This window comes from Zosterops lateralis, assembly GCF_965231275.1.
Source record: "Zosterops lateralis genome assembly, chromosome: 1".
Lineage (NCBI taxonomy): Eukaryota > Metazoa > Chordata > Aves > Passeriformes > Zosteropidae > Zosterops > Zosterops lateralis.
The window spans coordinates 235163-251304 of record NC_139762.1 but is presented as its reverse complement, the minus strand read 5'-3'; the positions used below and the strand labels follow the sequence as shown (position 1 = coordinate 251304).

At 48.6% G+C, this 16142-nt stretch overlaps 1 protein-coding gene across 4 annotated transcripts in view; it reads left to right on the top strand.

Moving 5' to 3' along the window:
- Positions 1 to 16142, top strand: part of SMARCD3 (SWI/SNF related BAF chromatin remodeling complex subunit D3) — an 82670-nt gene continuing 66528 nt past the window's right edge. Inside the window, exons 1-4 of one of the 4 annotated variants that reach the window (XM_083875362.1) lie at positions 1 to 110; positions 813 to 960; positions 7843 to 8506; positions 9752 to 9941. The gene's annotated coding sequence lies outside the window, so the exon portion shown is untranslated. Of the gene's footprint in view, positions 111 to 812; positions 961 to 2431; positions 3051 to 4883; positions 6074 to 6709; positions 6747 to 7842; positions 8507 to 9751; positions 9942 to 16142 lie in introns of those variants that run through there. The other 3 variants (XM_083875363.1, XM_083875365.1, XM_083875364.1) reach the window with 3 other exon arrangements.

The following is a 16142-nucleotide window of genomic DNA, read 5'->3' as shown; positions in this document are numbered from 1 at the left end:
GTAATGTCGTCACTTGTAAATTTGCAGCCTCTGGAATGAGGGAGGTAAACAAGCTGTAGAATGGACCTTACTTAAAGCTATGTAATTCTGCTGAGCAGTGCAGGGAGAGAGTAAGTATGAGCTGTGTACTTGGACAAAGTTGCCTTGACTGTGCTACTCTCAGGGCGTTTGTGTTTCACTTCTTCAGGAAGCATAAACACAGCTTGTCTGGTTTAGCTGGACAAAGCTATTCAACCACTTTCACTTTGGTGGTTTTGGCTCTTCCAGAGCTGCAGAGTGGTTCCAGTTTAAGTATCTTGGGGATAGAGATACTGTCATCCCTCCCAGCAGTATGTTCTGGTGGATAGTAACTTTTACAGTTCAAAACTTCTTTCTCCTGTTTAAATGAAATTTCTTGCATTTCAATTTGTGCCCATTGCTTCTCTCAGCATCACTGGAGGCCACAGAGCAGCAGATGTTTGTGTCTTCCTTACACTTTCTCATTACTGACATACACAGATGAGACTGCCCCGAGCCTGTTCTCCAGACAAAACAGTCCCAGCAGTCTCACTGTTAGGACAAATATTTCCATGTCCCTTTACTGGACTAACTCCAGTATCCCATGTCTGTCTTGTATTGGGAAGCCCAGACTGGATACAGCACTCCTGGCATGTCTCACTTGTGCTGACAAGTCCCTGACCTGCTGGCCACAGTCCTTCTGCTGAGGCCCAGGATGCTGTTGGCCACTGTTGCTCAAAGGGAATGCTGTTGGCTTATGCTTAGCTTGTATCCACTAGGACCCCACTAATCCTTTTATTTTTTCACCTTCCCAGCATCATCTCTCCAGCCAACATCCCAGAAATCAAAGCCCAAAACCCTGATATGAACTTGTGAATTTATGTGATAAGCTGGCAAGTGTGACTGACCCTGTTTGTCACTGCTGAAGGAGAGAGGTTGTATTTGCTGCATTCATCTCGTGAGGTGAGCGAGCTGAAAGTCTGGTGTTGGCATCAAAAGAGATGCTGAAAAATTAGAAAAGCCTAAAAGAAGTGTTCAAAGACAGGAGCATTGGTTCAACTTGGATAGAAATCTCAGATTTCCCTATTTAACAAGTAAGGCGTGTCTCAGTTACATTTATATGGGAAGAACACAGATCTTTCTTATGCCTTATGGGGATGTGTGTTTATTGTTAAGTGTATGAGATTGAGCAACACAGAGTCCCCAGGCAGGTGCAAAGGAGAGCCCTTTATTGCCAAAACCAGGCCTTTTAAAGCAGTTAGGCTGTTATCAGTTACCTTCCATTTAGCATAACAAATGTAATTCAACTAACCAGGGTACACTGTGATGTGAACATGTAATGGTTATATAACTCGTTTTTCTACCTCCAATTCAGATGAGTCACTTTCCCATAGTCCTTTTCTACTTAGCCAAAGTAGCAGGTCTGAGCCATGATTTTACAAGGTTAACAAGGCCCTTATTTTATAAAACTTTACCTATCTAAGCACATGTTCACAGAATGAGGACAAGGGAATTACCTGGGAAACTGTTTATTATTATGTGGGCTGTTCTGCACGAGGAGGTCCTGGTCCATTATGATTCAAGTAGGAAAGAGACTCAGGCTGTATAGGGTGCTATTTAAAATATAATGTGTTAGAGCTACCACGATGGAATAGTGTACATCATCTCATATCCTTTAGATATGAACCCCAAGTGGGCCTCTGATCCACACCCAGCATGTCCTGCAGATCCCACCTGCAGGCCTGGATCTCTTTTTTTTTTTGCCATTAAAGCCATGATAAGAGTGCAGGAAAATTCTGTTCGTCATTCCTGCTGTCAGACAGAAAGGATGTTTGCATGAGAATTTCTTGCCTCACTGTTAGACAAAAGCCAGGCCATATGAGTGGCAGAATGGCTGGGCACGACCAAGAGCTGCTCACAGGCATTTCTGTATGATGAGCTGGCTGAGACTGTCTGGTGGGCAAGGGGTTTGTGCAGCAAGCCCAGGTCTGACTGTTGCCCTGTGAGCAGCACAGGCCTGTGTGTGCTCAGGTTGTCTCATTGGGATGCAGCCACTGCCAGGTGGGATCATGTGCCACGGCAGAGATGGACAGGGTAAAAACTCTGATGCTGCTCACTTTGGGGATGGTGAGCTCATCCTTAATGCAAGATTCTGGTGCATGAAAAATAACATCCTGGTGTCAGTGAGGATACAGAGGTTGTAATTGCAGGTTTCAGTACAGTGTAATATCCAAGGAGAATTCCTTGGGTCATTGTTCTGTATAACACCTGGAAGCACTGGCAGTGGACACTGGGTGCTGCAAGAAACTAAGTAAGCAGCAGATCTGCACAGGGACGCAGTGGGTGTCGTGCCAACAAGCTGAGCATTTATCTGTGAGAGATGCAGGAATTGCTGGCTGAGAGCTGTAGGGGATGTGACAGGTGGGGATGTCTGGGATGTAAAACAAGCTGCTAAAGGAAAGGGTTTGAGATTACATAGGGCAAGCAAGAATCATTAGTGAGTCCTTATTAGAGAAGAAAGAGAATAACGGGAAATGGGATAGTGAGATCTGATGGATGTAACCCAAAAACCAGGAAAGTTGTTGCCAACTTGTTGGCAAGTCCCTGCCTGTGTCAGGGCATGTCAGGTGATGATGCAACACTACACAGAACTTAAAATTCTTAAGAGCATCTTGTATCTTGGGAGAAAGCTGAGGGAAGCTGGAAGCTGATTCTTTTATTTTTTACAATCCAGCTCTGTGGGAAAGGCAGGAAATACTGCCAGCGAACTGCCCAATCCATAAGCAGGGGATTCTGGTTTTTACCTGAGGGACAGTTCTCCAGCCAGTGTTGTTTGACACTTAATTGATTATTTGGAAGCAAATACACAATCTCTGTGAATAAAACTGGCAGATTATGTAAAAACATGCAAAAAAGTAATGAAGAGAAGATAATAGTGAAAAAGAGTGTGGAGCAGAGTAAGGCTCTTCACATAGACTTTTGTCTTAGAACAGTCAAATGCTTGGGGAAGATGGTGTATCACTTCTTCAGAGAGGACTGCATATTAAAAAAAGGTAAGTTTGTAAAGAAATCGAATGTATTAAAGTGCAAGCAGCTTCATTTTTCTTGGACCCACTGTTTTAGACAATAAAATCCAGGCTCTGTTCCAGCCCTGTATAGATTTAAGACATAACAAATCTTTACAGGTAGACAATCTGGAAGAAACTGATGCTGTTGATGACAGCAAGAAGGGCCCTGGTGGCATAGCACACGGCCTATTTTTAAGACTTCTAGGGAACAGAGAAAAGAAGAGGAACATTTGAGGTTCACAAAATTTATCTGAAGATTGTAAGAAGTATTTTACAATGTGACACGCAGAACTCTTGTAGCTGTAAGACAAGGGGTAATGGCTTTAAACTGGGTTTAATGGTTTTAAACTAAAAGAGGGTAGTGCAGACTAGATGCAAGAGAGACCATTTTTAAAATCAGGCTGGAAAAGCACTGGCACAGGTTGCCCAAAAACCTCATCCATGGAAGTCTCCAAGGCAAGGTTGAATGGGACTTGGAGTGACCTTATTGACGTTATTACAAGTTGGAGATGTCCCTGTGTATGGCAGGGTGGGGTTAGATGGCCTTTAGAAGTCTCTTCCAACCCAAACCTTCCTCTGATTCTATTTACTGTCAGCACAGTGTGAGTGATCTGATCAGGGTGTGTGAGTACATGGACTAAATGAAAACACTGGATACTAAAGCAGCCTTTAGGTGCCCAGGGGTAAGGCATGATTGCAACAGATTAATTCCAAAGGAAAACAGGCACACGCTTTCAGTGCTGAAAGTGTGTAGCTAGTGGAATTACAGTGGTAACTTTTCCAGTGTGCTACAATTTACTTGGTTTGTGTAACAAAGATTATTGGAGGCAAGTGTGAAATTACTTGTTGAATGTGAGTGGGTAGAGTGTAAGTCCTTCATGGCCTTAGATTTCCTGACTCACTGTATACTGGATGAAATTTGCAAAAGAGAAATCTATCAAAGGCTGTTAAGCACAAAGCCAACATCTCTGGCACAGGAGGTCTTTGAATTACAAATCTGTAAGAGCTAGGAGAAGTGCCAGGGAGGGAGCACTCTTCGTCTACCCTGTTTTTGTGTTTTTTTCTAGGCAGACAGTGTTGGCCACTCTCAGGGAGAGGGTAAAGGAGTCGCGTGCTTATGATTTGACTCTGTGCTACCATTTTTGTCTCTTTTGCTAAAAATGACTAGATCTTTTTCAAGGATGCACTTTAGTTCAGCCAAAAATGATGAACTATGTGAGGATCCTGATACTGAGTCTGTGTACTGCAGTGGGGTCATGTACTGGCCAGGAAGTTAATTACCATGGAAATTACCATGATTGTCATGTTTGATCTTGTAGCCCTGAAGAAATGCACACCCTTATGTGGTGTCTGTGCTTTCCCCAACATGCACTGAGTGTGTTTACTTTTGTGTATACTTCACTTTCTTTGGGGTCCACAGCAATGGATATTTTTCTTCCTTGTCCTCAGTTGTGAAGGTAATTTCATCCACTGTGTGTTTTACACTGACATATCATGTCGAAATAATCTGTTGATCCCAGAGAAGGATGTGTAGCATATGTTACAACACAAGAAGCTTCTGTCCCAGCTGCATTTTTAACTTCAAGAAACAGGTAAAAATAGACTCTCCACCTTTTCATATGTGTCAGAGCTGCTACTTTATCCCAAATTAACAAGTATACTTAAACCCAAACCCAGATGTGGTGAACTCAGATACCGTACCTCATCATGGTGCCCATCAGTCTTCTCCAAGACTGGAATATAAATGATGTGCCCCTGCCATGCAGCCCCTGGGAGTAGCCCACCTCCCTTGGGGGATCTGCCCAGGGTGGTCTCTCTGGGGGAAACCTGACCAGCAGTTCAGGTCTGTCGGGGCAGCCCCTCCACCCAGTCACAGCTCACAAGCTGCTTCACCCCAAAGTGCTGCAGAGCCAATTCCCAGCCCACTGGAGAGTACAACCCAGGTCTTGCAGATGGTCTGAGCTGTTTCACGGAAATTTTTGAGTTGTTCTTGGTCAGATAAGATGAGCAGATAGGGGACAGGTTGTTCTCATTAACAGGTGCACGTTTCCCCAGCTACAGCAAGGTATTCTTGCTCAGCATACCCCTCCATCCTCAACTCCAGCACAAAGGGTTCTTTTAATAGGAGCTGCTGTCTTCTGTTTGGCTTTGAGCACTGCCTTGTCACACATCCACTGTGAAATATTCTTTCTGTACAGCGCTGCAGAGCATGTGCAGGTGCCAGCTTGGTCTCAAGCCAGGAGTCATGGCCTGAACCCCACTGTACCAGGTGCTTTCATGTCCCACTGTCCCAGGGTTCACCATTCCCTAGACCTGTACTTTGGCCAAGGCAGTCACCCTCTCCCATTCCGAACTCTTTCCTGGATGTACAGGCACTTACCTCATCTTCTCAGCAGGCATGCTGAACCATTGCTCATGGATTCTCAAAGGGGTGATTTTCTGGTGACAGGCACCACAGAAACTCATTTTCCATTTGCGACAGTGTTTTGCTGGTACAAATAACTGTCGGAAAAAAGCTTCAAAATGTGATACAGAAAATACAGTGAAAAAGCCAAAAGCATGTACAGTCCCTCTTTGAAAACACCCACTGAGACTTAAACCCACCTTGTGATCTTTACAATATTTTACTTCATCTTTTAGACATCCACTGTTTTTGAGCATGTGAAGCTGTCAGGTTTGCTTGGCTCCTTGCAGGTGGAGCTCAGTCCTTTCACTCCCTGGAGCATCACCCCAAAGTCTTCACTGTCAGTGCTGTCAGTGCTCATACTGTCCAAACTTCCCTCCTCCTCCTCGTGGAGTGCAGGGCTTTGGCAAGTCACGCTGAGCATTCCTTCTGATTGCTCTGTCAAAGTGCAGGTCAGAGATCTCCCCCTGAGTGTTGAAGAAGCAAATTTCCTTCTCCTGTGGCCCGCCAGGCCCAGTACCCTCATCACCACCCTCCCGGGAGTGAGCAGCTCCTGAACACAAGGAGAGGGGTGCGGATGGTGGATGGTGGATCGCAGCTCTGGGTCTGTTGAATTTGAAGGATTGGACCTGTCTCAGAGCTCCCCTGGCCCGTTTGCTCTCTCATCCTGCTACTACCGCCCCTGTCGCCTCCCGGTGAACCCCGGCCCGCTGCCTGTGGGTGCGAGCCCCGCTCGGTACCGGAGCGCTCCCGGCCCCGCTGGGTGCGGGCGGTGCTCGGTGCTCGGTGCGGGCGGTGCCGGGTGTTCGGTGCGGGCGGCGTTGGGTGCGGGCGGCGCTGGGTGCGGGCTGTGCTCGGTGCTGGGTGCGGGCGGTGCTGGGTGCGGGCCGGGCGGTGTTTGGTGCGGGCGGTGCTCGGTGCTGGGTGCAGGCAGTGCTGGGTGCTCGGTGCTGGGCGCGGGCCGGGCGGCGCTCGGTGCTCGGTGCGGGCGGGCGGTTCTGGGTGCGGGTGGTGCTGGGCGGGCGGTGCTGAGTGTTCGGTGCGGGCGATGTTGGGTGCGGGCGGCGCTCGGTGCAGGCGGTGCTGGGTGCTCGGTTCTCGGTGCTGGGTGCGGGCCGGGCCAGCACCGGGCGGGGCGGGGGCTCCGCGGCCCGGGGGGCGATGCGGCGCGGGGCCGGCAGGCGGCGCTGCGGAGCGCGCGGAGGCTGCGGCGGCGGGCCGGGAGCGCGGCGGGAGCGGCGGGGCCGCGGCGGCGGCGGGGGCGGCAGGGGGCGGCGGTGAGTGCGGGGGCCGGGGGGGGCCAGGGGGCTCAAACAGCAAGGGGCTGCCACAGCAAGGGGGCTCCGGCGGCGGTGCGGGGAGAGGAGGGGGCGGCTGTGGCGGCGGAGGCAGCGGCGGCGCGGCTGGGGCTGGGGATGGGGACTGAGCCGGCGGCGGACCCAAAGCCAGCCCATCCTTTCCCGAGCGCCGTCGAGGCGGCAGAGCCGGAGCGGCCCCCGGGGCTGGGAGGGTGTGGGGGCCGCACCCACCTGTCCCCGGGAGGAGCCCCACGCCGCGCCGCCCCCGCGGGGCCGGGAGCGGGGCAGGGGCCGGGGCTGCACCGCCTTTCCCCCGCAGCAGCAGCGCCGGGGCCGGGGCCGGGCTCCCCGGTGCGGGACCCTCTCCCCGGGGCAGGGCAGGGCAGGGCCGGGCTCTCCCGGAGCGGGACCCTCTCCCCGGCGCGGGGCGAGACGCGCTGTACAGACGGTCCCGGCCGGTGTCCGCAGCGCCGCGCAGGCGCCCCGGGCTCGGTGGCCGCGGCAGAGCGGGGCATGGACGGGACGGTGAGCGCCCCCGCTCCGGCCCTGCCCCGCCCCGGGCACCTGCGGGACGGCAGGCACACCTGGGCCGGGCACGGGCCCCGGGAAACGCCGCCGCTGCTGCTCCCTCCGGGCGCTGCTCTCAGGGCTCACCCGGTGCCTCTTTCCTCCGCCGCCGCTCCCTCGTGGAGCCCTGGCTGGAGCACCCCGGCGGCTGTGGCGCTCTCTGATCCTCCCCCGGGCTCGGCTTTAGGCGGTGCAGCCCCGGCGCGGGTCCCGCGTCCCCCACAAGCCCCGGGGCTTTGCTGCCTTGCAGAACTCGCCTCTCTCGGGGAGACGGGCAGAAAGGGGAGCCCAGTCTTATTTAGCGCTCCCGAATGAGGGCTGCAGGCCCCCTCGGGAGGGTCTCCTTTAGCAGGGACTGACTTTACCGAGGGGACACTGTCACTCTTCTGGATGTCCCCATCCCGCCCTGACACGGGCCATGCATCCTCTGAAGGAGGGTTCTCTTCTTAACACCTGGAGACCCCCAGCGCTGCCCTGCTCTAACTGCCTGCTGTCTCTGGTGCTGCAGGAACCACCAGCCTCCACACAGGAGATGGCAGCTCTTGAGAGAGAGTATTTGACTTGCTGGCTCTAAGAGCCCTCAGTTCTGTCTTCAGAGGGAGGTACATGGTCCAGGATACTCTCTCAGGACTAACAGATCCCTGTCTGTGGGAGACTGATGCTCTGCGTGGCCTCCTGGAATATCTGACCTCCCACACATGCAAACCATCTCAATTTGGCACCAGGCGTTTGCTGCTGGAGATTGCTCTTCCTTCCCTCCCTCCTGCTCCCTGAAGCCTGAACTCTTCTCCATTTCCTCCATCACTGTGGTCTGTGGGGGATCCCTGAGTGAAAGATGCTGCTCGGAGAAACTGAGGCAGAATTGCAATGGGGGACTGAGGAGCAAGAAACATCATTCACCATTTAACATGATCTGGGAGAGAGTGCATTATCCTTGCCTGGTGCTGTCAGCACTGCCCTTCTTGGAGAGACTGGCTTCATTCTACCACCCATTCAAGGAGGTCCTGCAGCTTCTGAAAATAACCATTTCCTTGGTGTTGTCTCAGAAGCAATGAACAATCTGCTGTTTCCCATGGGGACACCACCAGCGAAACGAGCCCGTCTTCCCTCGCTGGACCCCCTGACCTCCCTGTGAGAAGGAACTTGCAGCCTGGCCTTGCCTCTAAGGCAGGGTGAGCACACAGCCCTTGCTCTCCTCCTTTTCCTCAGCGCTGCAGTAACGTTCCTTTCTGTACCTCATGCACTCTCCCTTCTCACTTGCTCTGCCTCCACTGTGGTGTTTTCCTCAGCCCCTGCGTGTCTGGGCTCTGTCCGTCCTTGACTACAGCTCTGTTTCAGCAGAATTCACCATTATCTTCTTTTTGCCCTTCGTTCTTCCCTTTTCCTGACCCCACTAGATGCAGAGTCTTGTTCCTGTCCCTGGTGGAGTTACCTGCTCTACTCTGCTGCCTGCCACTGCCCAGGCTGGCACTGCAATGCTCATAATTCTCTTTCTTGCCTATCCATTCTTTGAACAGTTGTTTCTATCTGCGTGTCTAGGTGTGAGCTTATGCTTGAGATTGCTCTGTGTGCTGGTGCTCACACCTGTTCTGCTGTGACGCTGCTTTTCTTCATCAGCTACAGCACAGAGCTGTCAGGAGCAGCAGGGCTTTGTATGTGCAGGTGCAGCTGGCTCAGCTCTTCCCATGGAGCAGGTCCCTTTTCCTTCTTAGCCTGGTTTGTCTTCTTTGGGACCTACCATTGCATGCAGGCACTGAAGCTGCCTGCCTGTGCCCTAAATCTGTATGATCATTAATTAATCCAGTCTGCCACACTCTCCCTGTCCTACTGGGGCAGCTAACAGTGCCTGATAAAATGCTGGAGTGTTCTGGTAGGAGCTGATTTTGAGTTAAGGAGTTGATTTTTTTAACGATGAAAGCAAGCTGACTTGGCAAGTGTTCCTAAACCGGCCTGCCTTCCCAAGGTGGAGAACACCTTCCCAAGGTGTGAGGAGATACCCTTCCTTCTTGAGACAGGCAAATTCCAGGGGTCCAATCCTACTCCAATCCTACCCACCCTGTGGTTCTTATCAGAGCCTGCTCAAAAAGTTGGCAGGCTATAGGCAAACAGTAACCTTTGTCACTCCACAAATACAAGCTGGGTCCTGTGGAGAAATTGAAGAGCCCACATGGATGGGCCAGAGCCTGGGCAAAACTGCTGTTCTGGCAGCCTGGACATGCACCTATGTGCATAGTCTGCAGAGAAGTCCCAAACTGCTATGTCAGTCTCCTCTTCCCTTTCTTGCTCTTTTCCTCCCTCTTTTTTTCCCCCAAGTTGTGCTGCTTATGAAGTGTCACATGGGTTTATGCTGTTCTAGGAAATGCTATTTTTATTGTATGTTACTTCCCTCTCACCCAGCATGTACTTTCTCTTTTCAGAGCTGGATCCAAATGCATCCTCAGCCTGCTGTCTTAGAGCTGTTCCTGCTTAAGGTCAATGAGAACATCTCCTGCTAATTCATCATGACATAATATCTGGTCTCCTGCTCCCTCCACAGGATAAGTTTCTTGCTTCCTCTTGGTCTACACAGATGTGACTCCAGGTGTTCAGCTGCCTTGTTTGGTACAGGTAGGTTTTAGCTCTTTGAAAAGTGACCTGTTTTAGTCAGGAAGGATGTGTCTGTGTTTTGTTCTGGGGATGGAAAATGCATATGGGAAATGCTATGTTGTGAAAGAAATCCTAAGATGCCCGCTTGGTGCTGCTGGCATAAAGTGGTCATTTGAATAGCCAATTACTTCCATGATAGTTTGTGCTAGTGCTGGAGGGAAGATGTTGAACTGGCAGAGTGGACTGGCCCAGAGGAAGTGACATTGGAGGATGCAGTTGCTAAAAGGAGTATTAGTTATAGTAGTAGTAGTAGTAGTAGTAGCAAGTATTGTTTGTGATAATTCATTACTTCATTTGCCACAAGTAAACATGATTAGTTCTTGTCAGGTGCCTATTGATCTGTGGGGTTCCATGCTTCTCAGTGCAGGTTCAAATTAGCTCTTCCCAGCCAGGAAAACTTCTGCAGTATCTGCTGGATGGGCATTGGTCATCTCCGTAATAAGGTGCTCAAATCTGCCACTCACATCTTCATTTTCTACCATTTACATTCTTCTTGTTGCTTCACGGTGAATATCCACCTGTAGCTACCTGTCTGTTTTCCCAGCCGGTACACAGCATGCCTGGAGGGGACTTTTGGTTTTGCCACACCTGGACTGGAGACTTCTCACCCTTCACAGCCCACACAGGTCACCTCACTGGTAGTGTAAATTGTGTGGTAGAAGAAATGCATACTATTTTGCTTTGGAAATAAACAGCCTAGGTTATAGCAATTCTCACTGGAATTAGAAGGGCTTATGTATGAAAACTCCTTCAGTTTTTTGATGGAGATAAGATGTTAATGTTAACATTCCATTCTCTTTATCACTCAGCACTATCTCCTTGTCCAGTACAGTGTTGCCACAGTGGTTTCCAAGCAGAGTGCTGGAATTTGGTGGTTGTTCCTTGACTTCAACAGCATTCCAGGAGCTTATCTTTTCTGGAAAAATGCAGCTGGAGGAATTGAATTGTTATTAACTTAAACTGTAAAGAATTAAGAGTTTGGGTGTTATACCAGGGGAGTTATCCAGGTTTTGCATTTTTATAGAAATGTCCTGGTATATGGAACCAAGCAAGTATCTGCATCTAAAGTGCCTTTTCATCCAGCTCACAAGGTTGCACTGAATTCTTCATAGTGTTTTCATAATGCAGACACTGGCTAACAGGTCTTGTTCAGGGAGTGTTCCTCAGGGGTCCTCAAGTGAGGTGTGTTTGGTTTCCTCAGTGGTCAATCAAGTGAGGTGTGTTTGATTTCCTCAGTGGTCAATCAAGTGAGGTGTGAATTGACAGCCTGAGACGCCCTTGTCGATTGTTTCCAATATTCACTGAGTAAATGTGGAAGTGACAATGATACTGTTGTTTTGGTACCTGGATGTATTTGAGAGCACTGACAGCTCCGTGCTGGACAAGAACTTCATTAATTTTATAGAAAGCTATTTTAGTCTTCCTTCCATTTTTTAAAAAAACCTCTGCATTCATAGGTTTCAGAGTTTGATAGACAAACTTCCTATTCTTTCCTTTCTGGCCTCTTACAGAAGAGACAACTGGGGATACAAGCATCACAAAGTCACCCAGGACATTAGCCTTCCCTGTTTTCTCTACTGGCACAGAGGTGGTGTCTGTGTCTATCTGTGATCAGTGCCCAAAGCAAGGGGTAGAAGCATTTCTCTCTGAACAGAACTAGCCTTAGCTAGCTTGAAGGCCTTAGCCAGACTGAAGAATTTGCCTGCCTCAAGAATGTCATTGTAAGAGTCTATTCAACTTTGTATCTTCTACCTTTTTTACCCCCCAGTTTGGCACACTTACTCTCCGCCGGTGAATAAATTTTTAAAAATTACTTATTTAAAGGTAGTTCAGCTCCTTTCAAGATCCTAAACTGCAGAGAAGAAAACAAAATTTACCAGTTATATATTTTTATATTTACAGACACAGCTATTGCACTGAAGTGGGAAATCATGTAAACTTAACTTTTCAGCATGTGGCCTTTGATTTGCAAATACGCTTTTGATGAGCACCTCCCCTGTGGAGACAGGCTGAGAAAGTTGGGGCTGTTCAGTCTGGAGAAGAGAAGGTTGTGTGGAGTGTTTGAAGGGGCTACAGGGGAGCTGGAGAGGGATTCTTTGTCAGTAACTGCAGTAATAGGAAAAGGAATAACACGTACAAATTGAAACAGGGGAGATTTAGGTTAGATATTATAAGACTTTTTTTACTATGAAGGTGGTTAGACACTGGAACAGGTTGCCCAAGAAGGCTGTGGATGCCTTGACCCTGGCAGTGCTCAGAGACAGGTTGGATAAGGCCTTGAGTGATCTGGTCTAGTGGGAGGTGTCCCTGCCTAGGGCAGAGGGGCTTGGCACTAGATCATCTTTAAGTCCATTCCAACCCCTTAACGTTTTATAAATCTATGATGTGAAAAAAATTTTACTTCACTTGGTGAAATTGCAAGGCCCAACAAAGTATGATATTGAAAAAATAAATATTTATTAATTTTAAAGATTTAAATCCGTCATTTTCCCCTGGCAAAAATACTATGATTCATGGCAATGGCAGAATTTACAGTTAAAAGATGGTGTCTACGTGGAATGGAAGAGCTGTGCTTGCAGCTGTGAGACCAGTGAGGAATGATTGTAAAATGTTACTTGCAGATTGTTACGCTTTTGATTTTCATGGTAGAGAGGGGACATGGTGGGAGGTTACTTAAGGGGTTTTATTCTTGTTTGTTCTTTGAGCTCATAGGGATAACCACACAGTAACTGACTGGGCTGGCAGGCTGATCACACCGTGTGGACAGGGGCCAATCTCAGCAGTTGCAGGAGAAAGTACAAAGCTCATTCACTCTGGGTCACAGAGGGATAGAATGGATTGGAAGGGACCTTCACAGATCACCTGGTCATGTTCCAGTGTTTTCACCTCCTCATTGTAAAAAATGCCTTCCTTAGGTCTGATCTAAAACTGCCCTCTTTAAAACAGCAGTTTAGAAGTAGTGCCCCTTGTCCCGTCCTGCTGGCCTTGGTAAAAGGTCTCTCTCTTTCTTCCAGGCCCCCTTTGAAAGGGGCTGAAGGGCTACAAGGAAATCTCCCTGGAGCCTTCTCTTCTCTTCTCTTCTCTTCTCTCTTCTCTCTTCTCTCTTCTCTCTTCTCTCTTCTCTCTTCTCTCTTCTCTCTTCTCTCTTCTCTCTTCTCTCTTCTCTCTTCTCTCTTCTCTCTTCTCTCTTCTCTTTACCCTTGTCTCTCTCAGCCCATCTCCAGAGTGGAGGGGCTTCGGCTCTCAGAGCATCTCTGTGGCCTTCTCTGGGCTTTCTCCACCAGATCCGTATTTGTCTTGTTCTGTGGACTGCAGGTGAGGTCTGACAAGAGCAAACAGGAATAATCCCCCCTGCTCCACATACTGTCCATGCTGTGGGATCAGGACACAGGTTGTTTCTGGGATGGCAGCCCACGTGGCACAGATCTGTTCCCCCAATAAATGAGGTGCAGAATTAGTAATGACCAAAATTAAGAAGGCTGAGGTACTCAACATCGTTTTTCATGCTCAGTTTTCACTTGTAATTGCTTTTCCCAAATCTCTGGAGTCCCTGAATCTCAAGGTGAGGACAGGGGGAATGAAGTCCTGCCCACTCGAGGAGTAGATCAGGACCTAGACCATCTGAGGAACAGGTACATACAGAAGTCCATGGGATGAAACACACACCAGGGTCCTCAGGGAACTGGCTGATGGTGAATCCTGACTCTTCTTAGTAATCTGTATTCATCAAAGAACATCCCATGGCAGGAGAAGCCAAAGCCTTGGCATCAACACCAGCCATGAAGCCAGGTGTTGATCTGCATTGATCATGGTTGTTTACACATTAATGGATCTTATGGCTAAAATAAACTTTTGGATCATGTGACACCCACGTTTTACTGAGCACTTATTTGGTTTCCATTGGTCCTCACTGTTAGCCTTATACCTTCCACAAAGGGAAGGTGGTTAACAATTGAAAATTTAAATGCGATATACTGCTTGTAGACCTTCTATCAGTGGAGGGTTTAAGAACTTGGACAAATATCTGTTAGAAGGGTTTTGGCAGATCAAGGCTGACTTGGGGCAAGGAAGGATTTGAAGCTCTAAAGGCCATTCCAGCCCCTCTGCTTGTTCTCTTGATTCTTGTATAAATGAAAGCCTCTAGTCCAACGATATCTGTATGTGATTTATAAGTAATTCTTGTGCCAGTTTTGTGCTTGGTAGTCCAGACCTGTCTTATTAAGGAAGTGAACCACTGTGGACTGCTCAGAACAGCATGCCTGGCTCTCCCTGGGATGTGCACTGACCAGCACAGGGACCAAGGCAGCGTGCCCTGATCCAGGTCACCTGAGAAACACCTGCTGCCATAACTTTGGTGTGGACTGTCAGGTACTTTTAGTCTCCACCATCTCTGAAGTAAATGGTGGTGTGTGTCTTGTGGACATTTGACACATACAGGTTTTGCCAAGTGGTTTACAAGTTCGAGAAAACTGGATGCTCCTTATCTAGTTACTGCTTTTTGCATCTTCAATGTCTCTTGGCAAGTCCTACGTCAGTTAGTGCCCTAGTCTGGCTATTTTGCATGAAAAAAATTTCATTCATTTTGAACTTAGTTTTCCATTTCTGTTGGTGATCCTCAAGTTCTTCTGTTACAAAATAACGTGCTCCTTTCATCACAGTGACAATTTTCATTCTGTATATTTGCCCCCTCCTCTGCAATATAAACAGGCACTCTTCTTCAGTTCCTCACCATAAGAGGATTATTTTGTAGCTAGTCTTTCAGTATCTGTATGGTTATAATTCTGTTGTATGCTTTTAGAGATGTGACCAGCACTGGCTGCAGTGTGATAAAAAAACCCAGTACTGACCGATACCATGTTCTGTAATGTCTGTCAGGCTCTTCATAACTCCTTCAAGTTTTATTTTCTGAATGAATGCATCTGCTGAGTGCTGCAGCCATCCTCACCTGTTAGTATCTTTAACAATGTAAATTGCACACAAAGTTGTAATTAGTGGAGTCCTGTTTTTTGTTTGAAGACTTAGTGTGTATGTGTGCTACTGCAGGTAAGGAGTCAGCCTTTCTTCTGTAGAGACAAACATATGTACCCCATGGGTCTGTTATGTTCTTATTCTATTACCCATTGTGTCCCTGTTTCATTAGGATTAGAATTCTTTGATATGTCATGTAAATAATAGTGGGCTTGTCAGCATATTGCATTTCAGTGTTTTGAAAATGGCTCCCAGCCAGGTTTCTAAAGAATATAAAATCTAATAAGAGAAATAGATAGTCAATAAAGAAAACTCCTCATAAGCAGCAAGAAAAAGCAGTGACTCATACAATGATTGAGGTTGGAAGGGCCCTTTGGAGGTCATCAAGCAGAAGTGGTTGCCCAGGACCGTGTCCAGACAGCCTTTCAGTATCTCCAAGCTGGGAGACTCCACAACCTGGTTGGGTAACCTGTCACTCTCACAGTAAATACCATTTGTTGATGTGCCAAGGGAACCGCTTGTGTTTCAGTTCGTGCCCGTGGCATCAGGTCCTGTCACTGGGCACCACTGAAAAGAGCCTGGATCCATCCTCTTTGCACGCTCCCATCAGGTATTTATATACACTAATGAGCTCCCCTCTGAGCCTTCTCCAGACTGAGCAGTACCAGCACTCCTGGCCTTTCCTCACGGGAGGGATGCTCCAGTCCCTTTGTCATCTTCATGGCTCTTCTCTGCACTCCCCAGTGTGTCCAAGTCTCTCTGGCACTGGGCACAGCACTCCAGCTGTGGCCTCTGTCGTGCTGCAGTGAGGGGAAGGATCCCCTCCTGTCGCTGTGGCCAGCACAGCCCAGGTGCCCTGCCCTGCTGCTGCCTCACTATTCCAATCGGGGTCTTTGTCTGACAAACTGCTCTTGGACTGAGTGGCACCCAGCACATCCTGATGCCTGGGATTGTTCTTCCCAGGGGCAGCAATTTGCACTTCCTGGTGAATTTTGCCAGGAAATGTAAGGGTACGTGCAAGGTGAGAGTGTTGTTCCTGCATTTCTTGGTTTCAAGTGTTTGAGTCTTTGCAGCAGCTTCTCACGCTGCTTCATGTAAACAATATTGTATTCTCAGAATTTATCAGTATGTTTTGCATAGTTGTTCTCTGAGAGAGAACTTGACTGATGGTCACAGTGACCAATGGAGTCAGGG